The sequence below is a fragment of the Lepidochelys olivacea genome (genome assembly GCF_965140295.1).
Source record: "Lepidochelys olivacea isolate rLepOli2 genome assembly, chromosome: 14".
Taxonomy (NCBI): domain Eukaryota; kingdom Metazoa; phylum Chordata; order Testudines; family Cheloniidae; genus Lepidochelys; species Lepidochelys olivacea.
Window position 1 is genome coordinate 27,351,324 of NC_140424.1, and position 22,167 is coordinate 27,373,490.

The following is a 22,167-nucleotide window of genomic DNA, read 5'->3' on the forward strand; positions in this document are numbered from 1 at the left end:
AGTGGGTACGAATTAAAATTCCTCGCTGTTCCAAATCTTTGATCAGGTCAGTAACAGGGCTTATGGCCTCAGCTGGGACATTATATTGCTTTGTGTTTGTTACTGTTGAGGGCGGGAGAGCAGGCGCGCTGCTAAGTAAGTTTACAGAATAGTGGGGAGGGCTTTCCTCTTCCAGGTGGGTGGCATGAGGAACAGAACTGACTCCAAAAGCCCATCTTTCCCCATTAATCCTTCCCTTCTTTCCTCTTAAAACGTCCATGCCCAGTATGTTGGCATTGCTCAAAATCACCTCATATTTTCGGGGCTGATGGTGGGGTTGCAATGGGATATCCAGTTTTATCTTAACTAATGGGTAAGTTATGGTACTGCCATTTACCCCTGTAACAAGTACCTGCTTTCCGCCAGTAGGTGGCGAGCCCTGAAAACTTTCTCGCTTAATCATGGACCTTTGAGCCCCTGTGTCCATTAAGAAAGGAATAATGTGTTTGTCATTTACAGTTACATGTATCCGGGGGTCTTTTGCAGTTGTTTTCTCCTCTTTGGATTTAAGCTGGTTTATTAGGAGAGGAGATTGACCCCCGCAAGCTAGTTTCCCTGCTCTGGTAACTCTTGCAGTTGCCGAAGCAATGGAGTATACCGGGTGTCCGCAGGTGGGGAAAGAGGAGAGAGCTGCAGAGGTGCACTGGGAGTAGCATTAGTTGTCTCCCAGTCAGCTCTTTTAAAGGTGGTGAATAATTTTAGCCGCTCTGTGGGCAGTCCATTTATCACATCTCTGGGATAACCTAAAGCCAGACATTGTCTCCACAACTTGGCTCTAAGCTCCTTTTCCTCCTGGGTTGGCTCTCGCTTGTTTTTATGTCCTTTAGATGGTGCCCCCTTGTTTCCCTGAAGGGAACGCATCTTAGCTTTGCCTGTCAGTGCTCTGATGTCTCCGAATTCTCTAAAGTATGACACCAGAAGGTTTAGCATTGCCCGAAAGGTACTGTTACGTGCTGCAGCTTCTGATCTAAGGGACAGTGCCATAGCCCTGTGGTTACTCGGAACTCCCTTAAGCAGGGGTCTGAGATCATCTACATCTACCTGACCCTCCCATGGGCTTTCATAGGCTAACTCTTGAGGGTTTTGGCCAAGCATGCTAATGACAGCCACAGTTAATAGAGCTGTTTTTACCTCATCTATGTTGGTCCAGTGCATTACTGTGGGTTCATCTCGGTCTGCTGGGTAAATTCCTCTTGCCCATCGACAAGCCAGAGACCAAAGTGTTTTAGGGGTGTTCCCCTCTGAGTGTTCCAGGAATATTCCTGCACCTAAGTTAAGGCGCTCAGTTTCTTGGGCTGTCAGGCGTATATATCCACCCCCAGTGTCCCAGAGGCGGACCAGCCACTCTATTATACCTTCCTCAGGCTTTTTAGCAAAATCTCCCTGGATTGTTTTTAACTCCATGGGAGTATATTGGCAGGTGGTAATTTTGGTAAAGTGTGTTGGAGCTTTACTCCCTTTTCCCTTTTTACCTCCCTTCTTTGTTTTTGAAGAGGTGGATGGATAATTGTCATCCCCTTCTTCATCCAGCTCTGCCCCACTCAAATTTTCCTCATGTTCTTCTGATTTGTGATGTGTGATAGCTGGTCTTAATTTTACAGAGGGACCTTCCTCCTCAGAGGAGGGGGACTCATTTGCTGAATCCCAAATATCTCCATCCCATTCCTCAGGGTCTAGCCAGAGAGCAGTCTCAACTTTAGCCCGGTTGATACTGCGTGTTTTAGTCTCCAGTTTTTCCCTTTGTTCTATCCCTTCTTTCTCAATTAAGGGAAGTAATCTTTTCTGAAGATGTTCCATATCCCTATTCAGTGTTCTTACTCTGGTATCTAAATTCTGGCATTCCTGGCGCAGTGTGTCCCTTTCCTGTTGCAGCCTATTAAATTCTATTGCCAGACTATGATAATCCTTACAGGCAGCTTGCCAAACGTTAGTAAGCAGCCATATACAAGCACCTTTTCCTTTCCCTTTCTTCATCTTGCAGGCAGTTCTCCAGTTACAGAAATGCTGCCAGATCTCTGCTGGTTTTCCCCAATATTTCTCCAGCAGTTCTTTGCTCCACAGAGGATTTCCCCATCCCTCTTGGGTCAAACTTTTCTCTAGCTCAGGGAATTCTGTGGTGTTTATCATGACTGGTTTCATTGTGTTACTGTAGTGCAGCCTATATCACAATCCTGTTCGTGACGCCAATTTCTGTTAGCCGACGGCCAAGGATGTTTGGTGAGGTGCCAGCTATGCCCGTTTATACCATCCGTGACTTTAACCGCTAGGACGCACTGTCCCTTCGCGGCGGGCAGCCCGGGCTAGGCTGACGGATGCCCCAAGGTCCTAACCACCCGTGACTTTAACTGCTAGAGCTCAGAGCTCCTTCACAGCGGGCAGTCAATACTGACTGACAGGTGCCCCAATGGCAGCACTAAGAGCCTCTCCACACCCGTGACTTTAACTGCTAGAGCTCAGAGCTCCTTCGCAGCGGGCAGCCAGGATTGACTGACAGGTGCCCCAAGAGTTTGCCCCGTGGAGGCGGCACAACTCAACGCTAGGCTCTTAGTACTCTCACCTAATGGCCAGGCTTTAGAGCCAAAACGGCTGAGGTTCTTTAATTGTGTTGGCTGCTTTACAGTAAACCAGAGAAAACAAGTCAGGCTTACGCATAAATGGTTACCAAAATTTATTAAGCTAGATTCTAATCATGTGGTTACAAAATTGCTAGTGCCTACTTATTTAAATGTAGAGATGTTACACACACAAACAAGTTACAAAACTGAAGCCACAATCCCAAAGAAAGAAAACAAAGTATAGAGCTCTATTTCAAAATATGTGTACACTAAAGATAGGAGATCAGGTGTGGGTGCTTCTTACCCTCCTTGCATCTCTCGATTCCAGCGGTGCCAAGCCAGGATCGGTCACTCAATTCCACGGAAAGACGAATAAGGGACAAGGCGTAGGGACCCTCTTAGCTGCAGAAGCCTTGGGAGGCTGTCACTTATCTGACCAGCAGATAGATAGTGAAAAGCACTCAAAAATCATGGTGCTGTAGGTCCCCTACTTATACCTCTGTACTCCTTTATTCTCTTTCTCCTTTCTTATGCCAAATTGAGGCTGGTCTGTCGGGGTGACGCCAGCTTTCGCAAGAGTAGTTTACACTTGCAAAGGAGAGAAACAATAAGTGTCGACTACTGGACATTTCTTTTATCAGGGTAAATATTTTCCCAACTAGGATGTTGGTGTGTGTGCATCACGCTATTTAGTTGGGGCTAAGAGCCATGTCTGTCACAGGGCCTCTGCCTGCTGTGAGCTTAATCCTTGTATCTGTTCCCAGAGGCACATTGTAGCAGCATACCTGTGCTTTCACAGCTTCAAAGGCTGTGCTGGAATATATGTTAAGTGCCTTGTTCCTGCTTCCTCCTGTGTTTCCAGCAATGCTGGTCTGAGGGGGGGGGGGGCTGTCTGGCTACAGGGAGGAGGGAGAGAAACAAAGGGTTTGGGCAGTCTGTATGCTGCTTTTGCCAGGGACAGAACAGGAATGGAGTCTTAGAACTTTTGGTAAGTAATCTAGCTAGGTATGTGTTAGATTATGATTTCTTTAAATGGCTGAGAAAAGAATTGTGCTGAATAGAAACCTAAATATTTCTGTCTGTGTATCTTTTTTGTAACTTAAGGTTTTGCCTAGAGGGGTTCTCTGTTTTTGAATCTAATTACCCTGTAAGATATCTACCATCCTGATTTTACAAGGGGGATTTCTTTATTTCTATTTACTTCTATTTTTTATTAAAAGTCTTCTTGTAAAAAAACTGAATGCTTTTTCATTGTTCTCAGATCCAAGGGTTTGGGTCTGTGGTCACGTATGCAAATTGGTGAGGCTTTTTATCCAACATTTCCCAGGAAAGGGGGGGTGCAAGTGTTGGGAGGATTGTTCATTGTTCTTAAGATCCAAGGGTCTGGGTCTGTAGTCACCTAGGCAAATTGGTGAGGCTTTTTACCAAACCTTGTCCAGGAAGTGGGGTGCAAGGTTTTGGGAAGTATTTTGGGGGGAAGGAAGCGTCCAAACAGCTCTTCCCCAGTAACTAGTATTAGTTTGGTGGTGGTAGCGGCCAGTCCAAGGACAACGGGTGGAATATTTTGTACCTTGGGGAAGTTTTGACCTAAGCTGGTAAAGATAAGCTTAGGAGGTTTTTCATGCAGGTCCCCACATCTGTACCCTAGAGTTCAGAGTGGGGGAGGAACCTTGACAGCCCCCATGTCTGTTATCAAAGGACAGAGCTGCACATGTACCTTGAGGGATCCAGTATGCATCATTCCAGCACTGAGTTGGGGAGGTTCAGTCAGCAGCAGGACCCAGGGGATCTTCTTGCCATGGGGCTTGTCAGCAGGGTGGTGGGAGAGGAGAGCTGTCTGTGTGTTGAATGAGAAGTGAAAGTACAGTGTTGAATGCAATCTTGTGAGAAAGGGTTGTAAAAGGGCAGGAAGGATTATAAAATTCAACACACATGGGAACAGACTCAGTGTTTGAGCATAGAACAGACGTAGGTAGCTCCTGGCCAGTAAAGCTCACCAAAATCAAGTTGTACTTTAGCAAGAAGAAAGTGTTTGAGTCTGTGTTACAGTTGTCATGTGCCCTATTCCCTGAGTGCTCTGCACCATCTGCAAAGGCAGAGTGCCAGCGTGCAGGATGGGGGTTCTGGGTCATCCTGCAAAGAGGGCAGAGCTGAGGCTGTGTTGCCATTTACATTAACTCTTTATTTCCTGGTTTTCAGAAATTTTAGTTTTGATGAACTTGAACTTTTGATGTCAATGAGCAACCCGAACTCTCCTTTAACAAAGTTGTGGGGTTCTTTGTTTGCCTGGGGGTTTTGCTTGTTTGTTTGTTTTTTGCTATTTAATTTCCTAGTATTTTAAATGGAAAGAGACTTGTTGTAAGAGTTAATGATCACTTAGACATTTGTAGTTCTCATCTACATTTTACAGCTGATACAATACTGTGACAAGAAAATAACAGAAAGACCTACGGAGAATTTGGGGTTGACAGCCCACCCGTGCCAAGCCCCCCCCAACTTCCTCTGCCACTTACCCCCATATCACCACTGACATTTCTTCAGACGAAACAATAAATAATTATAATTATAAAGAAACTTTGGTGGAGGTGAATGTTACCCACAGGTTTACATTTCAGTCTGAGATTTGTGTCCAGGGTGGATAGAATCTATGAATTTCATGAAATACTGTGTTTTTATTTCATTTTGTTGTCATTCTGTTTTGTGTTTTGGCACAAGCTGTAACTCAGGAATATCTTGATCCAATGACCCTAAATTTGAATCACTAACCCTACTCTGCTCTCCCATCTGGGTGAAATTAGTGAGTGAAATTTTAATCATGTGTAATGTATATAAAGAAACAAATACTAGCTAAAAGGCAGATAAGGTTACTCATGTGCAGTTTCTCACCACAGCCCCAATCTTTAAAAGCAAGGTGTGATAGAGCTTTCAATGGCCAGATGAACTAGTGGCTAGTTTGTTGCTCAAAGGGGATTTAGGGGGATCTGGGCCACACACCCCCTCCATCAGGTCCGAGCCCAGGGCCCTGTGTGGTTCAACCCCTAAACAGGGGAGATGAGTCTCTCTCTCTCCCTGTCGGGGGGGGCAGGGGGGGCCTTCAAAACCAGTTTCCTCAGGCTGCTTCCTTCTAAAGTCTCTTTAGTTTGGGGCACAGCCCCACTAGTCCAGTTGCCCCACAGTTGGGGCTTATCTGAAGGCTCCCCTTGGCTTACTTGCCTCCAGTGGCTGCGTTGGCTGGCAAGTCGCTACTCCGTCCCTTCAGGCAGGCAAACAGGGAGCTCCTGCCCCCTCACCAGTCATCCCCTGGCTGAGCTGGCTCCCTTCTTTTCTCCTCCCTCCAGGCCTGGCATTGGCTGCAGGTATAACGGGGCAGGGCTAGCTGAACCCAAAGGTTTTCTTTGATCCCTGCTGTGACAGTCGGCACTTTCTCTTCTCCTTCATAGAAGGAAATATAGATTTAAAGAGAATACCTACCCCATTCCTGGCTACACACTTCTAAAATCATTCTCTGGCAATAGGACACTGCCCCATCCCAGGTAAGTACCTTTGACAGAAGAGTTCTACACACGACACTGAGTGTGTTCATCTCACTCACAATGTAAAGCGAATTCTGACCTGAGCAAAAATGGCTTGTGCCTGGAACATGGCCAGGGCCCAGGTTGGTGGGGAATAACATTATGTTAAAACTTTCTTGTACATTATGAGGGCTGTAGGCATAAGGGCTCTGCTCAGATAGAAGTTGCCAGAGTCTCACCTAATCACAAGCTTCAAGGAGCTTGGGGTTCTAACAAACACATCAACTGTCATGAAGCTCATGAAAAAAATCATGAAGGTTGGCAACACTGCAAGGCCCTTTTACACTGAACCAGAACAGCCTTAGCGTGCATGAGAATCAGTCCTTGGAAACACTCCAACTTAACCAAGTTTTTAGCCTGTGAATTTAACAATTTCCTTCCTTGAACACACAGATCCTGCTTCTGCAAGCTCACCATCACAGGTGGACATTGGTGTCTTTGTGAAGCCCCAGTGACCCTCCACACCAGCACAGGGGGCTGGTTGCAGCACCAGAGCCCTAGTGATTCATTTTTCAGAAAAGCCTCTGGGGCTATAATGTTACCAGCTGGTACCTTCCAGCTCACCAAATCCGATGAGTCAGTGCCAGGTAGGGAAACGCCCAGTTGTTTTTGCAGGAGGAGCATATTTCTGAGCTCAGGAAAGTGAAACTTACACTTACACTGTCCAGAGGGAGCCATGGCCGCAGAGAACCCCATGGAAAGTCTCCAGGATGAAGCTAGTTGTCCCATCTGTCTGGAATATTTTCAAGACCCAGTGATTATAGACTGTGGGCACAATTTCTGCCGAGGCTGCATCAGCCGGTGCTGGGAGGGATCTGACTCAGAAGTATCCTGCCCTCAGTGCAGAGAAACTGCTCAGCAGAGAAACCTCAGGCCAAACAGGCAGCTGGCAAATGTTGTAGAAATAGCCAAAAAGCTGAGTTTCCAGGCAGGAACAGGGTCAGGAGGGGATAGTGTGTGTGATGAGCACCAGGAGCCTCTCAAACTGTTCTTTGAAGAAGACCAAACCCCCATTTGTGTGGTGTGTGACAGATCTCAGGCTCACAGAGCTCATGCTGTGGTTCCCATAGAGGAGGCTGCCCAGGAGTACAAGGTAGGGAACTTCTCTCCAGCCTAATGGGAAATAATTTTGAATTTTAGTTACAGGTTCATTTAATCACAAGTTGCCAGTCACACATACTCTCTCTCTCCTACAGCTATTGATGTATCTGCATCATTCAGCTCTGTAAAGAAAAAATGTATGAAAAATTATATAGCAACTCCTTGATAAAGGCCTCAGGCCCAGCAGGGAGATGAGGTTTCCCACTGGGTTTCTGAATTCCTGTGTTCCTCCATAAGGGATTAAATTCAGATGCCAGCCTGCATTAGAGGAGGTCACTGTGCTAAACCCTGTGTGGATCCCAAGCAGCTTGAGTCCACACACAAAAGGGCTCCAGACAGTGCAGGTCCATGCCGAACACCATGGGCATTAGCCTGGGTTGCCGCAAAACTAACCTGGGAAGAGCTGTCCTGTGCCAGTCTGAACTGTTTTATTGTGTATGTGGGCAAGGACCAGCCAGAGTGGTTCCATTAGTCCGACAATGCAGCCTTTTGAAATCTTCCAGAATCCACTGCTTCTGGCTACTTTTCCAGGGATGCTGGGTACCTACACAGAGGGCATTGCCACTGAAAGGGTTTAGAACAGCACTAAGTTAAACTCCAGCCATTCTTAACACTAATCAGCATCTCTAGTAGGGTTTGCTTTAGTGCTTAAGCAAGTTCTGCCCAACCAATATGCTCCCCAGGGGTTCAGGGCTGAAGTTCAATGGTCCTGGTAGTTCCTGTTGTTTGTATCACAAAGTAAGCTAAACCTTCTCAAAAATAGATTTATTTGTTCCCCACCATGGCCCATTAACACCTAATATCCCGAGACCAACACATATACAACGCTGCATATAACACCTGGGATTTGTATCATTTTGTGAGTTAAACCTTCTCAAAAACAGGTTAATTGATTCACCATCATGTGACTCCAGTTTCTTGCTGGCTTAATTCTATGGAGAAAGGGGACAAATAATTCAAAACAGTCTCAATATAAAACACTCCCTGTCTCTGTTAATGAGGTTTCATTTCCTTGGTGTTCCTGATGTCATAAACCTGGTAGGGTTGACAGTCACCTACAGAGTCTTCGGTTTGATATGGAAACCCCCCACCCCACCCCAAGCACTCACAGTAATGATTTTGGGAGGTTTCATTTTGATTCTTCAGGAAAAGATTCAGGCCCATTTGGAGATTCTGAAGGAAGAGAGAGAAAAGCTTCTGAGATTTAAAGTGACTGGAGAGGGGAAAAGCCTGGAGTATCTGGTAGGTGCCCATTGTTATTAACTTGTAGGGACTTGCAGTGGGCCATCTGTTAGGAAGCTGGTCTCGGGACCCCCCACCCATGGCTTCTCCCAGCAGCCTGGGCTCCCTGGGCCTCTTTTACCCTGGCCGGGCTCCAGCTTCCAGCCTGGCCGGGAGGCTGGACCTTGGGGAGAAGAGGAGCGGTAGATGGCTGGGTCTGTGGTGAAAAGTGGATGGGCCAGGCCCCTTGGCTTCTCTTTTCGGGTGCACCTGGTAGGACATCTGTTTGTAGGCAGCTTCCTCCATGGACTTGGGGAATGTGGGCTTTGTGTTTCTTCATGGGCATGGATGTCTGTGTTAGAGTCCTATGTCTTCGCACACATACATACACCGGCCCTGAGAAATCCTCTCTCAGGAGCAGGACCACATCATATTCTGTAGAATCTAAGCTTCCATTCCAATTAATGAGTTAATTTCTAGCCCTTGTGTCTTTCACAAAACTCCTCCCAAGTTGAGCAGACTATGTCTTGTGCAGTGCTATCTGCCTGAGTCTGCAGACATTTCTTGCATTGTTAATTATTTCTCTCCCCTCGCATCTCTGTTAATGTAGTGCTCAGTCCTGCTGGCTGCTGCTCTGGGTCTGGCTTAACACAGTGTGCTGACTATGTCAGACATAGAAACATACCATGAAAAAATGTTAGGGACAAATGGGAAAGTGGTAGAAAATCCTCTCCCTAGTAACGACCGGGTATAATCATGTGTTAGACATCACAGAATTTTCAAAGAAATTCTCCCTCCTGCAGAATCAGCACTCCATGAACGGACCCTAGACTCTCTCTCTAACCCTTACCTTTCCTTTCTTTTAAAAAAAGAATAGATACAGACACAAAACAAGAGGCAGAAGGTTGTATCTGAATTTCAGCAACTGTGGCAGTTTCTAGAAGAAGAAGAGCAACTCCTGCTGGCCCAGCTGGAAAATCTGGAAAAGGCGATTGTGAAGATACAGAATGACAATGTCATTAAAATGTCTGAGGAGATTTCCCGTCTCAGCAACTTGATCAGTGATCTGGAGGGGAAGTGTCAGAAGCCAGCAAGTGAATTCCTGCGGGTGAGACTGAGTTATAAACATCTCTGATCCAAACACAGGGACAGGACAGCTCCTGAATCATGGGCACTGGAGACCAGCAGTCAGAGGTCACAGTGTAATTCAGTGTGTGCATTCCTGAAATGTGAATTATTGTTTCTCTTTGAAGAATTACAGACTCATTTATATTAGAGATGACATTAACTCAGCAAATCCATGGCCCTAGGGCCAAGGCAGGGCCTCTTTTACCCCTATCTGCAAAATCCCTTCTCTGGGATCCCCAGTGGGCAGCATTTGGGACTAAAATTGTTTTTCTGTCTCTTTCCTCTCTAGGATGTCAGAAGCACCTTGAGCAGGTATGTGGCTCTATTTCACTTCCCCTCATTCTTCACGATGCTGTGAAAGGGCTTGGAGAGTGTATCGACTCTACATTTCATAAAAATATAAGAATGGCCATACTAGGTCAGACCAGTATCCTGTCTTCCAACAGCAGCCAATGCCAGGTGCCCCAGAGGGAATGAACAGAACAGGTTATCGTCAAGTGATCCATCCCCTGTCACCATTCCCAGCATCTGCCAAACACAGGCTAGGAACACCAAGCTGGTTTATAGCCACTGATGGACGTATGCTCCATGAACTTATCTAGTTCTTTTTTTAACCCTGTTTGTGTCTTGGCCTTCACAACATCCTCTGGCAAAGAGTTCCACAGGTTGACTGTGCGTTGTGTGAAGAAATACTTCCTTTTGTTTGTTTTAAAACTGCTGTCTATTAATTTCATTTGGTGACCCCTAGTTCTTGCATTATGAGAAGGAGTAAATAACACTTTCTTATTTACTCTCTCCACACCAGTCATGATTTTAAAGACCTCTATCATAGCCCCCCTCTTAGCCGTCTGTTTTCTAAGATGAAATGTCCCAGTCTTATTAATCTCTCCTCATATGGCAGCTGTTCCATTACCAGTATCATTTTTGTAGTGCTTTTCTGAACCTTTTTTGAGATGGGGTGACCAGGTCTGCATGCAATATTCAAGATTTTGCATGGATTTATATAGACGCAATGTGATATTTTCTGTTGTATTATCTATCTCTTTCTTAATGATTCCCAACATAGTTAGCTTTTTTGACTATCACTGCACATCGAGGGGATATTTTCAGAGAACTATCCACAATGACTTCAAGATCTCTTTTTTGAGTGATAGCAGCTAATTTAGACCCCCTCATTTTATAACTATAGATGGGATTATGTTTTCCAATATGTATTACTCTGCATTTATCAGTATTGAATTTCATCTGCCAAATTTTTTACCCAGTCACCCAGTTTTGTGAGATCCCTTTGTAACTCTTCACAGTCTGCTTTGTACTTAACTATCTTGAGTAGTTTTGCATTATCTGCAAATTTTGCCACCTCACTGTTTACCCCAGATCATTTATGTATATGTTGAATAGGACTGATCCCAGTACAGACCCCTGGGGAACACCACTATTTATCTCTCTCCATTCTAAAAACTGATAATTTGTTCCTACCCTTTGTTTCCTATCTTTTAATCAGTTACTAATCCATGAGAGGACCTTCTGTCTTATCCCATGACAGCTTACTTTGCTTAAGAGCCTGTGGTGAGGGATCTTATCAAAGGCTTTCTGAAAATCTAAGTACACTATATCCACTGGATCCCCCTTATCCACATGTTTGTTGACCCCCTCAAAGAATTTTAGTAGATTGGTGGTGCATGATTTCCCTTTACAAAAACCATGTTGACTCTTCCCCAACAAATCATGTTCATCTATGTATCTGATAATTCTGTTCTTTACTATAGTTCCCCAGGGCACTGCAGCAAAATATATGGGGCAAGGTCACGTTCTGAATGTAATTCCCATTTATGCATTTAATCCTCACCCTTTAACACAGGACTCTTGAATTATCTATTCAGTGGGAAAGATTGGCCTACAGTATTTCCTAGAGATGTTACATCCCTGGGGAATTGGCTGCCTCAGAACCCCGAGGATCAATATGGGCCTTTCATCTCAAGGCACTGGTTACAATCATGCCCTGGACAGCAGGAATCAAGAGTCTTTACCACCTCAGGACTGTTTGGAGACCTGTGTGGAAGGAACTGGTGGGGGCGGGAGCCCCTGAGGTTTCAATCTAGTTCCTGAAAGAACAATCTGATAACACTGTGCGCATGAAATATGGGAACATACTAGTATTAGTGCATGGAGGCGAAGGAGTGAATTGGTCATGAAAACATGATTCCCCTTTGATGTACAGATCTGCTCTGTCCAGGCCAGAGATGAAGAATATTAATGGGGCCTTTAGGGAAAGGTTGCACTGCCATGGCCAGTGCTGTGCCTGCTCTGAGACTGGGAGAAGTGGAGGAATTCTAACTCCAGGCCCATAAGAGCAGCAACTTCCACTAGCAAGGAATTATGAGTCACTAAAAGAAACATAATATCATGAAATTCTTCCTCTCCAGGTGCGAGAAGGAGAAGTTCCTCCAGCCAGTGGAGATTTCTCCTGAGCTGGAAAAGAGACTCAGTGATTTCTCCCAGCGAAATATTGCTCTAATGGAGATTCTGTGGAAGTTCAAAGGTACTGAGAAGGGATCTAGGAAAGGAAACCAGGGTGTGTCTCTGGGACTATGGGTGGAGATGGGCTCTGGGCAACTGGTTCAATTAGATTATGTACCTATTTAATAACAAGTAGAAAGCAGACAAACTGAGCAGATGAAGTAAGGGCCCAGGTGCCAGGATCTTTCACATTGTTTCACTCTGTGAACTTTGGTACAATCATTAAGGTAAAAATGTACAAAATTTGGGGTACCTCAGTTTCTCTCTTTCAACTACAGAACTACGGGGCATGTGCTCCAGAGCTTTTTAGCAGCCCCACATGCAGCTGGAGTCCGTAGGATCTGCAGGTGCCCATTACCAAGGAACTCCGGGCCCCAGGTGCCTAAGGCCTTGTCTATCTACACCACAGAGTTTTGTCGATTCCAGTTACGCCAACAAACAGCCACTACTATAATTAAACCACTGTTGCATGTCCACACTGTGCTCCTTGTGTCGGCAAAGCACATCCACAATAGTAGCTTTGCATTGACACAGACAGCTCTGGGTAGCTATCCCACTGTGCCACTGGTCAGAAGGTGCTTTGTGAAGGGTTTGCAATGCCTCATGCAGGCAGGTAGAGAGTCACATGATGAAGGTTTCTCAATCTCATTGTTCCATGGGCATCCTACTGTATGGCCAGCTATTTTTCAACTGCCCTGGCAACCTGCACCCCAGCCATCACTGTCAGAAAGCATGGATACTACGCTGCTGTTCAGTATTGTGCTGTGCTGTGTATTGTGCTTGTATTGAACACAAGGCTATAGGGGGAACCCAATGGGGGGCTATTTGGCTGGAGGATGCCTTGAAGGAGCATTTTAACACTGAGCCACAGTAACGTGTGTTGCTGTAGTGTGCTGAACCTGGCATTGTTTCTTTGCACTGTGCTATGAACCTTGTAATGATTTCTGTGTGTGCCTGAAAAGTTACACATCTTAGATCCCTTTTTAGAGTAACGCTTGATAATATGACCAAACTGACACTGCTGAACAGTAATTAGGGTTACCATACGTCCGTATTTTCCCGGACATGTCCAGCTTTTTGGTTCTTAAATCACCATCTGGGAGGAATTTTTAAATATCTAAAAACGTCTGGAATTTTGCCACATCGGTCGGGACGCCCTTTGTCCCGATATTGGGGACCGCTCACCTCACCACACACACCAAAGTCCCGGGGCTGGTGGCGCTTCCTGGGGCAGCTCCCGGCACCTGCCCGCTGGCAGGAGCCTGCAGTGTGGGCGGCCCCTAGGCACAGAGGCAGAGGTGGTCTCCGCGTGCTGCCTCCTGCCCAATCAGAGCTGCGGGGGCAGGGCCTGCAGGTGCCGGCAGCGGGCAGCGAGCCCTCCGCCCCCGCCCTGACCCGACCTGACCCGAACCTAGGAGCCAGAGGGACCTTCCGGATGCTTCCTGGGAGCCGCCCCAGGTAAGCACCGCTGGGACTCCCCACCTCGCCCCCCGGAAGGTGCCTCTGGCTCTTAGGGTCGGGTCGAGTCAGGGGTGGGGGGGAGGGCTCTCTGCGTGCTGCCGGCACCTGTAAGCCCCACTCCATGGCTACAGCAGCTCCCATTGGTGCTTTTCTTTGGTGCTGGCCAATGGGAGCCACGGAGCTCACGCTTGTGGCGGGCGCAGCCCATGGAGACCCCTTGGCTGCCCCTGATCCTAGGAGCCAGAGCGACCTGCGGCAGGAGGGGTGAGTAGGCGAGTGGGGCATGGTGGTGAAGAGGCGAGCGGCGAGGGAGCCAGTGGCTGGCTGGTGGGTGGGTGAGGAGGCAAGTGGCAGGCGGGGAGGGTGAAGAGGCGAGCGGCGAGCCAGCGGTGGGCAGTGAAGAGGCGAGCGGCGAGGGAGCCAGGAGCGGGCGGGGTCCAATGGGGCAGAAAGGGGGCAGAGTTGGGGACTTTGGGGAAGGGGTTGGAATGGGGGTGGGGAAGAGGTGGAGTTGGGGCGGGGGCAGGTGGAGCAAGCAAATACCCCCTTCCCCCCCCCCCAATGTAGTGTCCTCTTTTTTTGAATATTCAAATATGGTAACCCTAACAGTAATACAAGAAGCCCACAGAAGTGTGTGTTTGTGTGGGGGAAGCATGTGTGACAGCATGTGGGGGGGTTGTGCATGAGAGAGAGAGAGAATGTGTTGGCGGAGCGTGTGAGAGACTGTGTGTGTGGGGAGTGTGTATGTGAGAAAGAGAGACAAATTGTGTATGGGGGACTTCCTGGGGCTTTGAAAGGGGAGGGACACATGTCTACATAGCTGGATGAATGGCAGCAGATTTCCAAACAGTGAGCAGAGCAGTTACGGTGGGCATCCTGAGATACCTTCCGGAGGCCAGTTACAGCAACGTAACAAACACAGTGTCTACACTGACACTTTGTTGATCTAACTTTGCTGCAAAAATCTCTATGCCTCCCATTGAGGTGGTTATATTTTGTCAGTAAAGCAGGAGAGTTTTGTCACCAAGAGGTGCATTGTAGTGTGTACACCTCCACTGTTTTGTCAATGAAAGCTGCCTTTTGCCGACAAAACAGTGTAGACAAGGCCTAAAGGTCGGCACCCAAAACGTAAACCCTCAATTTAAGGCCACTTTTGAAATGTGGACCCAGCTCACCATTGTGCTCTGGCCCCGTGTGGCAGCTTGTGTGGGCCAAAGGGGCTGTAGGGAAGGTGTAAACCCAGGGGAATCCTCGCAGCACAGGAGCCTCTTGTGCCTCCAGCTCCTCCACAGCAGCTGCAGGCTCAAGGAGTGTTCCCGGGAAAGCAGGGAATAGAGTGGAGTTGTTGAGGGCTGGGCAGAGGAGGAAGGGGTGGAGCAGGAATAATGGGGTGTGGCCAGGGTAAAGCTGTGCCTTTGACACTGCCTCCGGGAGAAGTCATCTAGGGGCCACTGGACCAGAGGTGCAACTCAGGCTGGACCTCCAGACTTCCGCAGCCTGTGCCAATGTCTGCACTGACCCCAGCAGCTACTGAATAGGAGAACCACAAACTGCTTCCCCCATCCTTTTACCAGTGCAGGGGTGAATGAGGCCCATTGAGCCAATTCTCTCCCTGACTCAGTTTCCACATTTATGAAATAATTTTAAGATTATTTGTATTTCAGTCTATGCAGAATGAAAGCCCCATTGTGCTGAGCTCTGTACATATACAGAGCTCTGTACATATACTGAGACCCAAAGAGCTCACAATTCAGGCTCCTCATCCTGAAAAGTCTCAGCATCCCACTGATGTGAAAGAGGCCAATGTTTGTAAAGTTACATTAATGCTAAAATCTTTGCAGGATCTGGCCTGGCTCATGACAAAATGTAAAAGGAGAATGAGAAATCAGCTGGGTTTGGAGGATGAGGGAACAGAAAATCTGTCTTCCACATAGTGTCTCTTTGAGTGGTTCTGAGGCTTCATGGATATTGGTTCTGTTGATTTGAGACGCTTGAATGAAAGAGAAAATAGGATGATTCATATTAGCCTTTGTTAAAAATCTGGGTGTGTCTCTGTCTCTCTTCAACTGTTTTTCTCTCATAATTAAAATACAATTATGTCAATTAAGAGTGAGGATGTCACAAATATGACAGCATGAAATATCATCTGTCTTATCCTTTCCCCCTCCAGACATTCTGCCATCTGAACTGGAGACAATAAGAGGGAAATCCTTAGGATCACACAGACCAGGTGAGACTTCAGGTGGAGATTATCATTAAATAAAGAGGAAAATCCCATGAAAACGTTTTCATGAACTTCTAGATAAACGTACAAACCAAACCAACACTGACCATGACACACACCCCTAAAAATAAAAATAGAAACAAAAACATGAAATACTAAAAGAAAAGGAGTACTTGTGGCACCTGTGGCTCACGAAAGCTTATGCTCAAATAAATTGGTTAGTCTCTAAGGTGCCACAAGTCCTCCTTTTCTTTTTGCAAATACAGACTAACACGGCTGCTACTCTGAAACATGAAATACTAAGAAATCCCAAGCCGAAATCACACAAACAATCCTGATACCATCCTTAGTGTTGAGTCCCTGCACCCACTGACGAACAGAAACACTCTCCCTGACCAACAAACACTCTGAGGCTAGGCCTACATAGCAATGTAAGCGTAAGGGATTTGAGTCAGCTGACCTCTTGTCAGGGAATCCTGGGCTTGAGCATCAACATTGCATTTTAACTCTAGGTTAAGAATTTTCTGCACTGGGGGGAAACTCGACTGCCAATCCTGTTTCCTAACTGTGGTGGTGCTATTGATGGGACGCGGGTGCCCGTAAGGAGCACGTGAGTACATACGCTGCGTAATTAGCTCATTTGGTGGCTGTCTCCATTTGAGAGGGCATTATACTGAATTACTGTCTAGTCGGATAACTGGGTTCTCCAGCTCTAGGCTCGGTCACATTGGCAAAAACATGCCCCTGTGCCTGTCCTAAGGATAATGAGGACATCAGTCTCCAGGGTGTCAAACTATTACAGTGAAACTTTGTAATTCTTAATTTTTCAAATACGATGATCAATGATCAAGTTTTTGCTTGCTTGCTTGATTTTTTCAGTTTGTTTTGAAGTTTGACATAAAATGAAGGTGTCAGAGGGAAGACACACACACATTCCAGTCTGGCTGCTGCTTGCTGCAAAGTGGCAAAATCCATCCCCAAGGCTTGGGATGCAGTGTGCTCCAGCAACCCTGGGGAATCCCTTATCCCTGCCATCACCACACCCCCAGACCTCTGGGATGCTGCGGAGAAGTTTTGGTGCTGGCTCCCACTGACCACCCTAACAGTGCATGCTGCCCAGGTGACCCTGCACCTGCAGCCCAAGAGAGGGCAGGAGGGCCTGGAGTAAGGGCCAGTGAGCAGAGCAGGGACCATAGCAGCTGCCCTGCAGGGAGAAGAAGTGGCAGAGCTCTCGGCTCAGTATGGCTGAGGGAAGGATGACCCACCTCCTAACTTTGCTCCCTGCTCCAGGCAAGCTCCGTGCACCACCATGGAGGAGAAACTTCCACCACCACTGTGGGAGGAGCAGGAAGGGGGACCTCTCGGCCAGGTAGTAATGCTGTGTCTGGCATGCTGTGCTGGCTGCCTGTAGCACTGCTCCTCTGCCTCCAGGAACTATAGGATACACCCAGAAGACTTCCACACCCAAGTCAAGCCACGGATGCATGCACATAGGAAACCAATAGGGCTTGGACCCGGGTTCCAGTTTAACATGGGCTCTGACCCTCCAGACCTGCAGGGTCCTGGGACTCTGAATCAGAGCCCTAGATTAGCATATTTGCAGTGTGGATGCAATGAGGGTTTGGCTTGAGCCCAGGCTCAGACCCTGGCTTAAACTGCTGTGTAGATACACTCTCCCTCACCAACACAGATATGTCATTAATGCTGACCCTGGCATTTCCATACATGTCCGTAAGCCCTTTAAATATTAAATTCAAAGGGTTGCCACATTTTTTTCTTTTCCCCTATGTGAGAGGCTCGCTCCGATTGCTCTTCACCATCATCCCATCTTTCTCTTCAGCTGGGCTGGGCTGAGATCTCCCATTTGAGTTGCTCTCTTTCTCCTCTGTTAGAGATATGGTCCCTCTGTGATGTTGCCACATCCTCCCTGCTCTCTGGGCTGGAGAAGGGGCCACTCTCTGGCCTGAGTGGATCATCCCCAATACCCATCCCCTTCTCTTCTCCCAGGCCAGGGAGAGAAGGACAGGTTCAGTATAGAGCTTCCCCCAGGTTTATATCTATAACCTTCCTCCTCTAACTCCCCTCCCTGCAACTTCAGGTTCTCACCTTCCTCTCTAACCCTCAGAGGAGAAGCTCCAGCAGGAAAAGCAGGGAGATGCTATTTGCATGTACTGGGACATGGTGGATCTACGCCTTCCCAAAGCTAAAGGCCCGTCCCCTCAACTAAGGGGGAGAAACCATGAAGCCCAGGGAACAATGGAGTATTTGGGACAATGAAAGAGAAACCAGGACAAGGAGAGAGGTCAGAAGTTTAAAAATGAGGGAGCCAGAAGGGGACACCAAGCAGAGAACCCCAGAGAGCATCTGTTGCTCCTCAAAGGTATCTAAGGAGTCAGTGAACACTGCCCAGGGGAACTGTGCCTGGAGACATGATTTTAAAAGGGAATGGATATACATGCCACAGTCTCAGAGCACTTCTTCCTCCCTCCAGATTTGTCCTCCTGCAGTGATGTGTGGCCATCTTGGCCATCACCAGGAGGAGATTAATAAGGAGGTCTTGCCACTTTCTGAAGTCACAAATGGGGTGTGTATACATCAGGAGGTGCAGGGAATATTGCAGCCAGAACTTTAGTAAGAGGTTCAAAAAGAGCTGGAAAAGGGGCTGCAAGCTGACACACCACCTAATATCCCCAGTGGGCTGTGGAACAAAAGTGGAGTACAGGCTGGCCCACCACAGTTCCTCATTTTCTCTCCTGTAGGTCCCACCATTTGGAGTCAGGATGGAACACAAAGGCAAGGAAGTGGATGGTGTGGAGCACAAGCATGTACAGATGTTCTCGGGAACTGGTACAGAGGTGGACCAGCTGGATGTCCTTCAGCCAATACAGGTGGTGTGTCAAAGGTGGCTGGGGAGGCTTGTGGTGCAAGAGGTGATGATGAGTTACAGAGGGCCAGCTGTGAGGGATGAGTGGGAAACACCTTCTCACAGGACCTGGTTGAGGAAAGCAAGAGAAGCAAGAGGCTAGGTTGTCCTCACCTTCTGGAACACAAAGGAGGGGACATGTAGGGTGGGCAGCCCCGTGCACTGGCTGAGCACTGTGGGCTCCATCCAGTCACTCTAGTTCTGAGTCTGGTTGTACCATCCAGGGCTATCCTCTGATGCACCAAGGGGGATTCAACCACCTGCACACTAAGGTGTGGAAGAGTAGGGAGATGCAGCTGGGAAGGAGGGAAAAAGCAACCACCACAGAAAGTCTCAGCAGCCAGGGGGACGAACTGCCAGGGCATCTCTGCTTATTCTCAGGCATTCAGGAGAGAGAAGCAGCTCCCCAGGCTGGTGTTGTAAATCAGAGACGCTGTGCTCTAATCTCTGTGACCCTTTTCCCCTCCAGACTCTTTCCCTCCTGAGCTAGAGCAGGGAAGGGAGGATCTCTGGGATCACACATCCAGGGTGAGCTTTGGGGGAGTTTTTCCTTCCATTAACAGAAAATGTCCATGAAAGCAACTCTCCCACACAGCAATAACCAGAGACACTTGCACTGCCCAGCCCTAAAGCCACCTTAATTGTGATCTGAGAATTTGTATTGACATTGACAAGCCTTTCCAATATTACCTTCAAGGTGGTCAGGAGAGAGAGCCTCCTGGTTGCCACACCCTTCCCCATTTCACCTGGGGGACAGACTGTTCCCCATGGCTCTTCTCCTTTGGGCAGGGCTGGACTGTGCCATTGCAGCTGCTTTGTGGGTTGGGGAGATGGTGTCTCTCTAGTGCTGCCACCTGCAGACCTCCCTTCTCTCTGGGCTGGCAAGGGGCTGCCCCACCCATTGCCACCTCCTGCTTCCTGCTCACTGGCCTTGAACTATTGGCTCTTCCCCTGTGCTGCGTCTTCATCTCTGCTCCCAGGCCTGGCAGTGGAGGATGCATTTATGGGAGGAGACTCCCTCGGGGGTTCAAAGTTGGTACCTGCCTCCACAGGACTCTCCTAATTACAAGCTTTTGCTACCTTCCTTGCCAAGTCTCTGTTGCTGGGAATGAACCAGCCCCAGCTGGGGAGCAGGGAGCTGCAGGCTCTATATTCAAATGAGAAAGTACAGAAGTGGATCCCATTACACAGGTTGAGGAACTGCCAAGCAGGGATGTTAGGGAGTGTGAGAAATGGTCCCAGATTCCCCCAGGGCTGAACTCTGATTCTCTCTCTCCCGTAGTGAATGTGATTCTGGATCCAGACACGGCTCATCCCCGACTCATCCTGTCTGAGGATCAGAAAAGTGTGAAATGGGGAGACACCAGGCAACATCTGCCGAACAATCCAGAGAGATTTGACTCCTGGGCCTGTGTGCTGGGCTCTGAGGGATTCACTTCAGGGATATATTGCTGGGATGTGGAGGTGGGGGACAGAGGATTCTGGGCTGTGGGAGTGGCAAAAGAGTCTGTGAGGAGGAAGGGAGAAGTCAGCTTTAACCCTGAAGTGGGGATCTGGGCTGTGCAGTAGTTGGGTCTGTTCCAGGCTCTCACCTCCCCTGCAACCATACTACCCCTGAGCCAGGTCCCCAGGAGGATCCAGGTTTGTCTGGACTGTGAATGGGGCCAAGTGACATTTTTCGATGCTGATAACAAGGCCCCAATCTTCACTTTCCCACCAGCCTCTGTCCCTGCGGAGAGAATCTACCCCTGGCTCTGGGTGGGGGCAGGATCCGAGCTCAGACTGTGTCCCTGAGACACAGGGGGTGGAATATTGCACTGAGGACCCTGAAATCAGCCTCTCTAGCCTTGGAAACTCCAGTCTTTATGACCCTGGAGGGTCCTTGGGGTCTCATGTCTGGACTGTGAAACCACAGAAAGAAGCAAGTAATCAAGATGGAGAAGCCAATCTCATTGCCCAGGGAGCTATTTAGACTGTTTGTCGCTATCTTCTATGGTCCAGGAGGACTCTGGGGAGCTTCAGTCAGACAGTGTCACTAATACATGGGGGGAATTAAAAAATGGGCTTCCCTAGCCCCAGTCATGCTAGTCTCTATGACCCTGGAGGACTCCCGTGTACCCAACCCTCTGGTTCCTTATTCCATCTCCTCTCCCTCCATCTCTGCAGCACCAGGAATTTTGGGAGGCGGGGGGGGGGGCGAGAGAGAAAGGGAGACCCTTTGAAGCTGCAGGAGAAGCAGAGGGTCACTGTGGGGCAGGGAGGGATGTAGGGCTTTGGTGGGAGAAGTAATTGCTCGGCTGGGGGACAGGCAGATGTGGTGGCAGCAGGGATAGAGAATTAATTAATTGGGATTTGGAGTTTAGAGAGAAGCTGGAACCTCTACACCAGCAGGGAGCATTTTGTACAAAACTCTTTAATCAGATCTCATTGGGGTCCCCCAGTGACAGCTCCTGCAACAGGGGCCAAAGTCACATTCCTCTGTAGATATGGGATGTCTCTATTTGTCACACAGACATAGGGGATAGGAAGGGGAAAATTAAAAACCAAGAGACAGACCAGAAACCATTATAGAATCTTCTTTAAAAATCTCTTTTGGGGGGGGGGGGCAAGCGGTGTGTCAATCTCATGATTTTCTAAGAATTAAGAACATAAGAACGGCCAGACTGGGTCAGACCAAAGGTCCATCTAGCCCAGTATCCTGTCTTACGGCAGTGGCCAATGCCAGGTGCTTCAGAGGGAATGAACACTGGAAGAAGCAGGGACAGAGTGGGTTTAACCAGAGGGAGCAGAGGAAGCAAGAATAAAGGGAGAGTCCTAGAAAAAGGGTGAAAAACAGAAATGGATAGAGCAAAAGGAAAACATTCTTGAGAGGGGAAACACCCAGGGGGAGCAAATGGGGAAGGGGTAAAATTGGGGGACAGAATGGAGACTATGAGAGAAAAATAATCAGTTAACAGTGACTAGAGGAGAATGGAAAAGTCAGAAATAAACCAGGGTGGGTAACAAAAGCTAAAAAAGATTATGAGCAAAAATGGATAGAATGAAAGGAAAGAGAGAAGGAAAGAGAGAGTGTGAGAGAGGGAGAGATGACTTATAAAATGTTACTGAAAGTGAAGCTGTAACTCTTTAATTTCATACATTAATTCATGGACATTTGTGCTATTTTAGTTCCTCAAAAGAACTATGCTTCAATTTTTTGGACATTTTCCCATATGTTCTGGTTACTGAAGATCCTCTCAGCTGCTTTAAAGCCTGACATTTACTTAATGTAAATGAAGCCTACAAAAAGTTCTGTTGGCTTGTTTCCCTTTAATTTCCCAGCTGTGATTTTTGAAGGCCTTCATGAAGGGGCAGGACTAACTCAGAAATTTTAAAAGGCAGCTCCTAAGTACCAGAGGAGCTAGCAAATCAGGGAGTTTTGTG

At 47.7% G+C, this 22,167-nt stretch overlaps 1 pseudogene across 1 annotated transcript; it reads left to right on the forward strand.

Annotated features, from left to right (window-relative positions):
- The first annotated feature begins 3,531 nt into the window (after positions 1 to 3,531).
- LOC311531272 (zinc finger protein RFP-like) lies at positions 3,532 to 22,034 on the forward strand (annotated as a pseudogene). Its single transcript, XR_014714556.1, has 8 exons — positions 3,532 to 3,582; positions 6,560 to 7,259; positions 8,414 to 8,509; positions 9,366 to 9,596; positions 9,906 to 9,928; positions 12,043 to 12,158; positions 15,768 to 15,827; positions 20,027 to 22,034. The product of XR_014714556.1 is annotated as a zinc finger protein RFP-like (transcript).
- Positions 22,035 to 22,167: the final 133 nt, after the last annotated feature.